Source organism: Sinocyclocheilus anshuiensis, unplaced genomic scaffold (genome assembly GCF_001515605.1).
Source record: "Sinocyclocheilus anshuiensis isolate Anshui unplaced genomic scaffold, SAMN03320099.WGS_v1.1 scaffold6, whole genome shotgun sequence".
Lineage (NCBI taxonomy): Eukaryota > Metazoa > Chordata > Actinopteri > Cypriniformes > Cyprinidae > Sinocyclocheilus > Sinocyclocheilus anshuiensis.
In genome coordinates this window covers 693,130-703,776 of record NW_015547668.1, presented here as the reverse complement: position 1 = coordinate 703,776, position 10,647 = coordinate 693,130, and the positions used below count along the sequence as shown (strand labels likewise).

The 10,647-nt window shown below is 39.3% G+C and overlaps 1 long non-coding RNA gene across 1 annotated transcript in view; it reads right to left on the bottom strand.

Annotated features, from left to right (window-relative positions):
* Positions 1-6,992: 6,992 nt before the first annotated feature.
* The window catches only part of LOC107702671 (uncharacterized), a 5,405-nt gene continuing 1,750 nt past the window's right edge, over positions 6,993-10,647 (bottom strand). Inside the window, exons 2-3 of the long non-coding RNA XR_001635784.1 lie at positions 7,228-7,317; positions 6,993-7,107 (exon numbers count right to left, since the gene is read on the bottom strand). This is a non-coding gene — a long non-coding RNA (uncharacterized LOC107702671). The remainder of the gene's footprint in view (positions 7,108-7,227; positions 7,318-10,647) is intronic.

Genomic DNA, 10,647 nt, shown 5'->3' with positions numbered 1-10,647 from the left:
CACAATATTACTGTTTTTGCTGTATTTTGGATCAAATAAATGCAGGCTTGGTGAACAGAAGAGAATTCTTTAAAAACATAAAAAATCTTACTGTTCAAAAACTTTTGACTCATAGTGTAATATATATATATATATATATATATATATATATATACACACAGTGCATCTGGAAAGTATTCACAGCGCTTCACTTTTTGCACATTTTATGTTACAGCCTTATTCCAAAATGGATTAAATTCATCATTTTCCTCAAAATTCTAGAAACAATACCCCATAATGACAAAGTGAAAGACATTTGTTTGAAATCTTTGCAAATTTATTCAAAATAAAAAACAAAAAAAATCACATGTACAAGTATTCACAGCCTTTGCTCAATACTTTGTTGAATAAATAATAAATAATGTATTTAATCCATTTTGGAATAAGGCTGTAACATAACAAAATGTGGAAAAAAGTGAAGCACTGTGAATACTTTCCGAACGCACAGAATATTGCTGTGATATTTCAGTTTTTCTTTTTTAATAAATCTGCAAAAATGTAAACAATTCTGTGTTTTTCTGTCAATATGGGGTGCTGTGTGTACATTAATGAGGAAAAAAAATTAACTTAAATGATTTTAGCAAATGGCTGCAATATAACAAAGAGTGAAAAATTGAAGGGGGTCTGAATACTTTCCGTACCCACTGTATATATATATATATATATATATATATATATATATATATATGCTTATTTACTCATGTGAATAATTTTGATGTCTCCCAAATACTGGTCAGATAAAATGTTTTGCTTAAAAAATGAAATACTTATTCTCTAATGCAATAAAGTATTCAGCTCATGAATACACATTTTATGAGTATACATTTTCTCATGAAAATGTAAAAGAGAGATGTTTAGATATCTTATATCTATATTCTCACATGTTTGTCCATGTGATAGATGTCTAGTACCGACTGTGTTTTCTTGTGCGTTGCAGCTGTAAGTGGGCCGCAAGGCTAAGTAATACCCCTGACTGCTGATTCTTCCCAACTCTGTCTGCCTGATGTTTGCAATCACGCTCCCTCCTCCAGACCAATGCTCTGTTTGCACACATCCACAATGACAGGGAGGTGTGAGAAAAAACATGTCTTTCTACAGGTTCCACTCTCATCCCAGCTTCACTGCTCCTTCTCTTCATCCTCTTCTCTCACCTCCATGCGGTCTGGACTCTGGCAACAACTGGCGTCTTGCAGTCAAATACTTTAACACAAGTTTTCATATAACAGGCAGCCAAAAGCCATATCTCCTAGATTTTCAGTAAAAATGTTTGACTCAAACAATTCCCATAGTTTTCAGTTAAAGGGATAGTTCACCAAAAAAATGAAAATGTGATGTTTATCTGCTTACCCCCAGGGCATCCAAGATGTAGGTGACTTTGTTTCTTCAGTAGAACACATATGATGATTTTTAACTTTAACCGTTGCAGTCTATCGGTCGTATAATGCATGGCAATGGTAACAACATCTATGAGAGTAAAAAAAAACATGCACAGACAAATCCAAATTAAACCCTGCGGCTCGTGACGACACATTGATGTCCTAAGACACGAAACGATCGGTTTGTGCCAGAAACCGAACAGTATTTATATAATTTTTTACCTCTAATACACCACTATGTCCAACTGTCTTTGGGCGCGCGCAGGCATCCGGTGCGTGAGGTGTGTACGCTCTCTGGCGTAGTTTACGCAAGCGCCGGAAGTGATCTCTCGCGCGTATACGTCACTCATTGTTTACGTAGGTAAGTTGTCAAGTTGTCATTGTAGGTACGACGGCTAATCAAAATGGTACTTACTTGCGCTTATCCGGATTGTTCAAACCGACTTAAAACTAAAAGATTACGTTGTCTCACGCGAACTCATTCGGGAGTGGTGACTTTCCACGTATTCCCAACTTCTGAGCCTGCTCGCCTGAAGTTATGGTTGATTGCTCTTCGGCTGGATATCAACACACCCATTAACGTAAACTACGCCAGAGCGCGTACACACCTCACGCACCGGATGCCGCGCGCAAGCTCAAAGACAGTTGGACATAGTGGTGTATTAGAGGTAAAAAAATGATATAAATGCTGTTTGGTTTCTCGCACAAACCGATCGTTTCGTGTCTTAGGACATCAGTGTGTCGTTACGAGCCGCAGGGTTTCATTTGGATTTGTCTGTGCATGTTTGTTTTACTCTCATAGATTTTGTTACCACTGCCATGACATCAACCGCTTGGCACACCTTCAGCCTGCATGGCTTTTTTCCAAAGATATTTTTATCAAATATCCCAAAGAGCTCTATTGAGGCAATGTTCACTTGAGTTGAGATATTTTTTTTAATATCTAAGTATTCCAATTAAATAAGTCTTCCACAAACCATTGAGACTTTAGTTTTACTTTAGTACTTTAGTTAGAACTTTAGTTCACCTTTAGACTTTTTGTGATGGATTACTTTCTAGACTTCACAGACCAACACTATTACATATACGTACATGTCCTTAACTGGTTCTTCTTATAAAAAACATTTTGCATTGTATATGTAATGGAGGCCAGGTGGTACGAGGTAGCTGTGCAGGTAAACCTCATTCCCCTGGCCTCGAGAGATGCACAAGCAACTATCACTAGAAGGCCGTTGTCATCCGTGGTCAACTCCCATGCTGGTAATAATCGGTTTGTTCCCTGAGCAGAACCGTTACAGTGGTGCCATGACCCGGGTGAGAGTGAGGTTTAGAGGCGTGAGTGTAACAGAGGCCAGCTCCTGGCTTTAATAGGTGCACTAGCGACTAACACTAAAAAAGCTGTGGTCTTTAGTGCTGTTATTAGTCTGCCCAACTCCCATGCTGGCAATCGTCAATTAGATCCCCAAGCAGAATCGTTTACAGTGGTGCCATGACCCGGATGAGAGGTTTAGTGGCATGTGTGTAATGGAGCCCAGCTGGTACAAGATGTTGTGCAGGTAAACCTCAGTTCCATAGATTTAAGAGTTGCGCCAGCAACTGATGCTATAGAGACTGCTTCCTTAGTGCATCTGACTCCCATGCTGTCTGTCAATGGTTCAAGTGCCACTCGGACCGGACCAAGCGGAATGGATTATAATATGAATTAGTAAAAGTGCTGGTAGTAACTGATTACATGTGATCTAGATTAATTACATTCCAAAAATGAAGTACTTGTAATTAGATTATATTACATTTTAAATGCTCATAATCAGTTTACAGCTACTTCTTTATGGATTACATGATTACAAATTATTCACACAAGGGAAGTAAATTATTCACAATTTATTGATTCTCCCTAATTCTTTTTTTTTCTTCTCTTTTTACATTTTTTGTTAATGTGATGCAGGGATTCCCAAACGTTTTGACAGTCAAACCACTTTGACCTAAATTATTTTCTTGAAGTCCCCCTGAGATTTAAAGGTAATATTTCAATAATTTAACAACACATTTGCATGTTCTCTGATGTCGGTTAATGGTGATACATTTATTTATTTATTTATTTATTTTTTATAACAGTAATCCAATTTAAATCTATAAAAAAAGTTATGTCAAAAGTAATCTAGAAGTAATCCAAAAGTATTCAGAATACACATCTAAAATGAGTAATCCTGATTACATTACAAAATATAATTTTCAACATGTAATATGTAATCAGTAACAGACTACAATTTGTAAGTAATCTATCCAGCACTGGGAATGCTAATATATAGTTTTTCAGAGGTTACAAAAGTTCTTGATATTGAAAATAGATTAATTCAGAAGGTAAACAGAAAGTAGACCGTTCACAACTGCACTGAGCAGTGTGCTTGCAGAAGTTACGTAATGTATTTAGAACAAACCATATAATCAGTACATTGTGTAATGAAATCAGTGCTGTCGAGCAAACACTGTAAAGATTTTTTTTCTCTTATAAAAGCCTTTTAGTTCTAATTGTAATCGTTGAATTTTTGAAAAGGAAAACTATTATATCTAGAATTGTTTTTCTAAACATTAATTCTCATTTTAGAAGTTCACTTGTCTATACAAGTGTAGATGAAAGTGAGGGTTATGTATGTTTGTGTGTGACTGCTGCAGGTGTGTTTGTCTCACTGCTGCTTACTGGGATCAGAGACGCTGTGATTTGACACTTCCCTCAGGAAACATGAGCTCAGTTTCGTCTTGTCCCCAACTCTGTTTGCCCTGCTGTTGGAAAGCGTTCACCCCTCCTCCACCCACTCTTACTGAGACTGGCATCTGTGAAGAAAGTAGACATACAAATAGACAACAATTTATATCACTACAACACCATTTGAGAGCTATTTTTCAGAAAGTTACATTGAACAGCTTGAGTTGAACACACACTGTTCGACTACAATGCTCAAGTTTGTAAACTTATGTCCTTATGTCGTTCCAAGCCTGTGCAGTTCTCTTCTTTTCAAAACACGAAAGAAGTTTCTGAAGAATATTTAAATTGTTTTACCCATACAACGGAAGTCAGTCAACCCTATTGACTTAGAACTTTGAGACAATGAGACTTTCTTTTAAGTTCAATCTTTTAAGTTTACGTTATTGCAAATGGACACAACACAGTGCCTGGTTGACAAGATCGTTCTTTTCTACGTCTCTCAGATTGAGATGGATCTCCACCTTTTTCCCACTTTGCAACATGGCCAAGCCTGAGCGATACGTGTGAGCAACCAATGGAGTGAGCGTAGAATTGCTAATATATTCCTAATGATGTGCTACTTCTCAGGAAGAGCCTCATACACAGCCCAGCTCACACCCGATAACACTGCACACCCGGGTGAGGACACACTTTGTCTGCTGGGTGCAAACTGGCCCTCCAGAGCACTGCAGCGCAGGACAGTGTTTCCTCACAGCACTGTGTAGCAGCTAACAGAAATGTAACAAGACAGACAGAGAGAATGAGAATAAAATTAAGATTATGTTGAAGAGTGGTTTTAGCTATGGGTAGAGACCAGTAACGTTGAATTAAAAATAAATGCTCTGGGGAAAAGAAAAGAAAAAAATGTGGGTGTGTTAGTGGACAAAGATTTTGGAAGAGTTTGTTCCGTATATTTCTCCTTTCAACTCAGTGATGATGGAGCGATGTTCCTCAGACATGTTTGACTGTCCATCCTGAAAATAAAAAGGTGTGAAATTCAACATGGCAGATAGATATTGTGACTCAGCATCTCTCATAGAAACCAAACAATCTGAGGTAAATATAAAAAGAAATAGACTCAAATGTGTAATTTATAGATACCAAATATCTCTATTTCTGGGCTCACCTGTAATTATTGTGGCTGTCATCAGCTTCTCTGAGATATTTTTTCTATCTATCTATCTATCTATCTATCTATCTATCTATCTATCTATCTATCATCTGTCTATCATCTGTCTGTCTGTCTGTCTGCTTGTCCATCCATATAGATAGATAGATAGATAGATAGATGAAGAGAGAGAGAGAGAGAGAGACTGTCTATCATCTGTCTGTCTGTCTGTCTGCTTGTCCATCCATATAGATAGATAGAGAGATAGATAGATGAAGAGAGAGAGAGAGAGAGAGAGAGAGAGAGAGAGAGAGAGAGAGACTTTTTCTTTTTGCTGGAAAAGGTTGTTTAAGTTCCAGAGAGCTCTATTCCAAACAGTTGAACTCATTCCCTGACCTCTGGCATGATGTGACATCCCAGGCCAAATTGGTCAGTCTCTTTTGTGTGTGAAATGAATTAGACATTCTCCCCTGGGAGATGTTTGTCCATGATGTGCTGACTGAAGGAGATCCTCCTCCACTACTGAGCGGGAGGGGGGTCCTGTTTGGTCATCTCACTGCTACGTGAACAATCAATTCTCTTTTCCCATAAAGTTGAGGTTAAACTGGCTTCCAGCAGAAGGTGTGTTTGTGTTAGGCCAGCAGGGCAAACAGCATGGGGAGAAAGGATAGTTGCAGGCCTTTTCAAACCTGGCAGCATTTTAAATAGTCTAAATAGAGGGGTTTTTTTTTTTTATTTAATTGACTGAAATGAACTGAAAACGTTTTTTTGTAAGAATAAGTAAGACATGCAAAGCAAAGAAAGAAGGGGGAAAGGCAATTGAATTCTACATTCAGCTGAAGTGTTGTGGCCAGTGACTGATTGAATGAGCATAAGCTTACATGTTTGAGCTGTGGAGTCACCAGGTGTGATCTGAAGTTTCGGGAGAGACCCAGACTTCTGTTTCAGCAGATCCTCAAGAGTCACATCTGAGCTGGAATTACTGCTGTGTTCTGCCCAGCATGAACGACAATAACAAAAAATGAGAATCCAAAATTTTCCAGATTTAAACTTAAGTAGCGAAGTTTTCCATGAATACGTTCAAAGAGTCAGTTTCAATGAATTGATCCACAACTCATTCAACTCAATCCACTGTTTTATTTAGTTATCTCTCTCTCTCAAAAACAAACAACAAAAAAAACCATGTAAAATATATAGTAAAAATATATGTAGCTAAATATTTCTGTTTATTGCTATTTATTGTTACATTAGCACATATATGGAAATGATTAACATTCCTCTTCATGTTCATTTATTTGCCTTGATTATTTTTAAAATTAGATTTGTACTGTATATATATATACTGTATATATATATAGTACAAATCTAATTTTAAAAATAATCAAGGCAAATATACATACACACACACACATGCATATATATATATATATATACACACACACACACACACACACACACACACACACACTTTTTTTTTAACCAACTTGGATACAATGGCTGTTTGGTTGAAATGATGGCAATAATATTTTAGTTATATCGCCCAAATTATTACTGTGGCACCTTGTCTATTTAAAAAAATAAAATAAAATCTAATAACATGGAACACTTACTTTTTCATTTTTTGATATCTTTAAGCAAATAGGTTTTACCTTCTGTGAATTGATAATGGTTTCAGTGTGGAAACAGCACTGTTCATGGCATCAGCTCTCACCCACTGCTTGTAGTTGCTTCTCAAGTTGACATGTGCTTCTGTGTTGTTCTGTCCAGACCCTGAACACCTCCTGTTCCCTGCTGCTCTGAAGACACCCGAGTCGTTTTAGCTATTTCTGCAGTTCCAGAACCTCATGAAGGCCAGATTAGAGATGGTTAATCACGGGCATTTTAATCACTTAAAGTCTAATCACTTAAAGTCCTAGTAAATATCTACGGAGAGAGAAAGCAGGGTATAATGCTGGTCTTACCAGATAGTAGCGTGTTTTAGGCAGACACCTCAGGTATGCATCATCGTGTGTGAGGGTTGGTCTGGTGGCCCTCTGAAGGTTGACAAGCTTCTGTGACAGAAAGAGTAAACTGAGGATCCAGAGAGGATCTCTAACTGTTGATCGCAGACTCTTATATGATGAGTCCTCTGCACAATGTGACTTTGCTGTAGCCTGGAATTGAACTGCTGGTTTCGACTGGCCCCCAGACTGAGCCTGGTTTCTCCCAAGGTTTTTTCTCCATTCTGTCACCGATGGGAGTTTTGGTTCCTTGCCGCTGTCGCCTCTGACTTGCTTAGTTGGGGACACTTCATTTCCAGCGATATCGTTGACTTGATTGCACAGACACTATTTAAACTGAACTGAGCTGGACGATGACATCACTGAATTCAATGATGAACTGCCTTTAACTGAAAATTGAGTGTTTACTGTTGTCCTTTTGCATTGACACACCATTTTCCTAATTAATGCTGTACAGTTGCTTTGACACAATCTGTATTGTTAAAAGCGCTATATAAATAAAGGTGACTTGACTTGACTTATATTTTGGCAAATCAATGCACAGCTTGAAACATTGAGGAACAGTTGAGATCTTGAAACAATTGAGGTTTTTCTTTCTAATCTGAGGGTCTCGTAATGGCCGCTCTTTTTTAGTAGGGCTGGGAATCCCCAGCATACAAAACCAATGAGAAGTAAACATGCAACCACAGGAAGCCATTAACTGCAACGGGGACCAATTAGGTCCCAGCAGGTGTCCATGGCTCAGCCTGCTTTGGTCCCAGCTCAACATCATGAAGTCTGGACAAAGCTTTTGGCTGGGCGGAGGAAACAACAGGGCAGTTTAATTTGCTCAGCAATTTGTACCAAAGGTTTCCTACTGGCAGCCCATAAAATCCTTTATAGCTCTCCCTTTGTCCTCCCCTCCAGTGCTGGTCATTAGAGGACACAATTACAGCCCGCTGAAGAAGTCTTGCTTTCATAGGAGGAGATTGATAAGTCAGTGACCACTCCCCCACATCCTTACCCCCCAGTCTCTAACTCTTATTGTCCTCAACCCAGACGGCCAAAATCAAAGTCAATCACAAGTCCACACCAACTGCTTCCCCCATATTACAACGACAGGCTTCCTCAATCCTCCGGACTTCAGTAACACTTCAAAGTGTCTCTGGGAGACACACATCTACTGTCCTGCAATGAGTTACACTACAGCGCAATTGACATTACATGGACATCTAGATTCATTTTTGCTCAAGAGATGTTTGCCATTCACCTTTCTTGATGTTTTGTACACACTGTAGCCTATATTCACTTCAGCAGGGCCAGAGGAATTTTTTTTGGTTGGAGGTTTTGCTTAAAATTCATTTTAGGAGGAATAAAAATACGCAGAGACAATTTGTGACATATAGTAAGAGTATAGACCTATGTAAATAGTACAGATCATTTGGTTTTGGGAGAATTAGATGATAATTTGTTGAGGGTAAATGATTTCTGTCTTTTGTAGACTTTTTGGTGGCTTGGCAAATTTGAACACAGTCCGAGACATTGTTGAGATTTCTTCTTAAACTCTAAAGGAGACATTTGTGAGATCACTGTGGTGCAAATGTCTCAATTTGATCTCAATTTACTCTCAGCGCTGTCTTGGAGAAACAACTGAGACATTAAAGAGGTTTCACACATGATTTTTCTTTCCTATGGGAGTTTAGCAAGGTTAGGACACCACATTTTTCAGGGTTATGCACTAAGACCAGCCATGGTGAGGAAGTTCATACTTGTATACTTGTCGATGCTGTTGCTGGTGAGGTTGCAGTGGGGCACTGTCATGAATATTTCAGCACAGAGACTTCCTCTAATGCTCTGATAGAGAGAAAGGAAATGGTCAACTTTGTTTGAAATGGTAATGGCTACCCCACTGATGTGGATGATGTGTTTGTTACTACAATAGGTGGTGTATGGATATGTGTATGTATACAGTACGTGTTGATTGGGTGTGCTTTGACCCAAATGTCCAGGAGCTCATCTTGGATGTTAAAGGGGTCATATGATGCGATTTCAATGTCGTGAAGGCGCTGTGTTTCGTTGTGAAAGCGAAACTACTTTGTTTGGTCTTCCAAAAGAGGACGATATTCGCTTTGTCATGCCTAGAGCTGATACGTGCTGGTCGCTGAGGAAATACATCAACTTCGCGCTGTGGATCGCCGGATCGGCTTTCACCGTGGACGAAGCGGAGTCCAGCCCGGGGTCGTCACATGTGGTTGCCGCAAACCCGCCGGACGCTCCTTCGTCGAATCCGCCGGCCGCACCGTTCAAAAGCCCGGCCTCCGCTCACTCTAGCCCGCTGTGTGAAACTACGTTTTTTGGCCTTCCAAAAGAAGACACGACTAGAAATCAGTGGTTAAGTTGTATTTACAACACTGTTCCAGAACAGTTCAACCCAGTGGTGTAGTCTAGTTTTTTATAGTGAGTATACTGTGATTTTTCCCTCCCAGCCTCATACTCACCCGTCCCAGAGCAGCACTTCATAAGCACCACCACACTCACTAAACAGTGCTCTACGCTTACTTTTATTTTTAGGAGCACTTGTGCTGCTAATTTGTACAAAAAAATAAAAACAGGAGCACAGAAAAAAAATCAGGAGCACCTTCTGAACAATAACAAAAATTAGCCTACCCATTACGAAGTAATATTGGACTCCTTAAAGGATTAGTTCACTTCTGAATTAAAATGCAGGGTTTTTCTCTATATAGTGGACTTCAGTGGGGTTCACTGGGTGGAAAGTCCAAATTGCAGCTTCAGTGCAGCTTCAAAGCATTCTACACGATCCCAGACGAGGAATAAGGGTCCTATCTAGCGAAATGATCAGTCATATGTATATGCTACTTTGACGTACCAGGTAAAGCTACGATAGCATCAGCCTCGTTTTCTGTATCGCGTAGGATAATATCAGCCTTATCTGGTTCATTTTCTGTCGTTTCTATAATGGTAACGTTCCTGTCATCTGTTTGCAGTGTCACCCGAAGCAGTGGCAGCTTCAGGGGCAGGCTTACGAAAACACTGAAAGAGTGTAATCATTTCATATCTCCTTTAGTGATTCACATTAATTCATTTCAAGCTTGCACACTCAATGCTGCGCAAGAGTTGCACAATAGCAATAGTCGTCAAAAGAAACACAGCGTGATTATCAAGAAGTCGGTGCTTCGCAACACAGACAGGGTGAATTTATGAATGAACGTGTGAAAGGTCTGTCACAAAACAATGTTATTATGTATCCGCACGCTTTTTTAAGTGGGTATATGCAAATCCTGCATATCACGTAGACTACACCACTGGTTCAACCAGATGTGTGCAGCACATTTTATGGAGGACTGTTTCCTGATCCTGGGAGAGTAGACTACAATGCCGGCT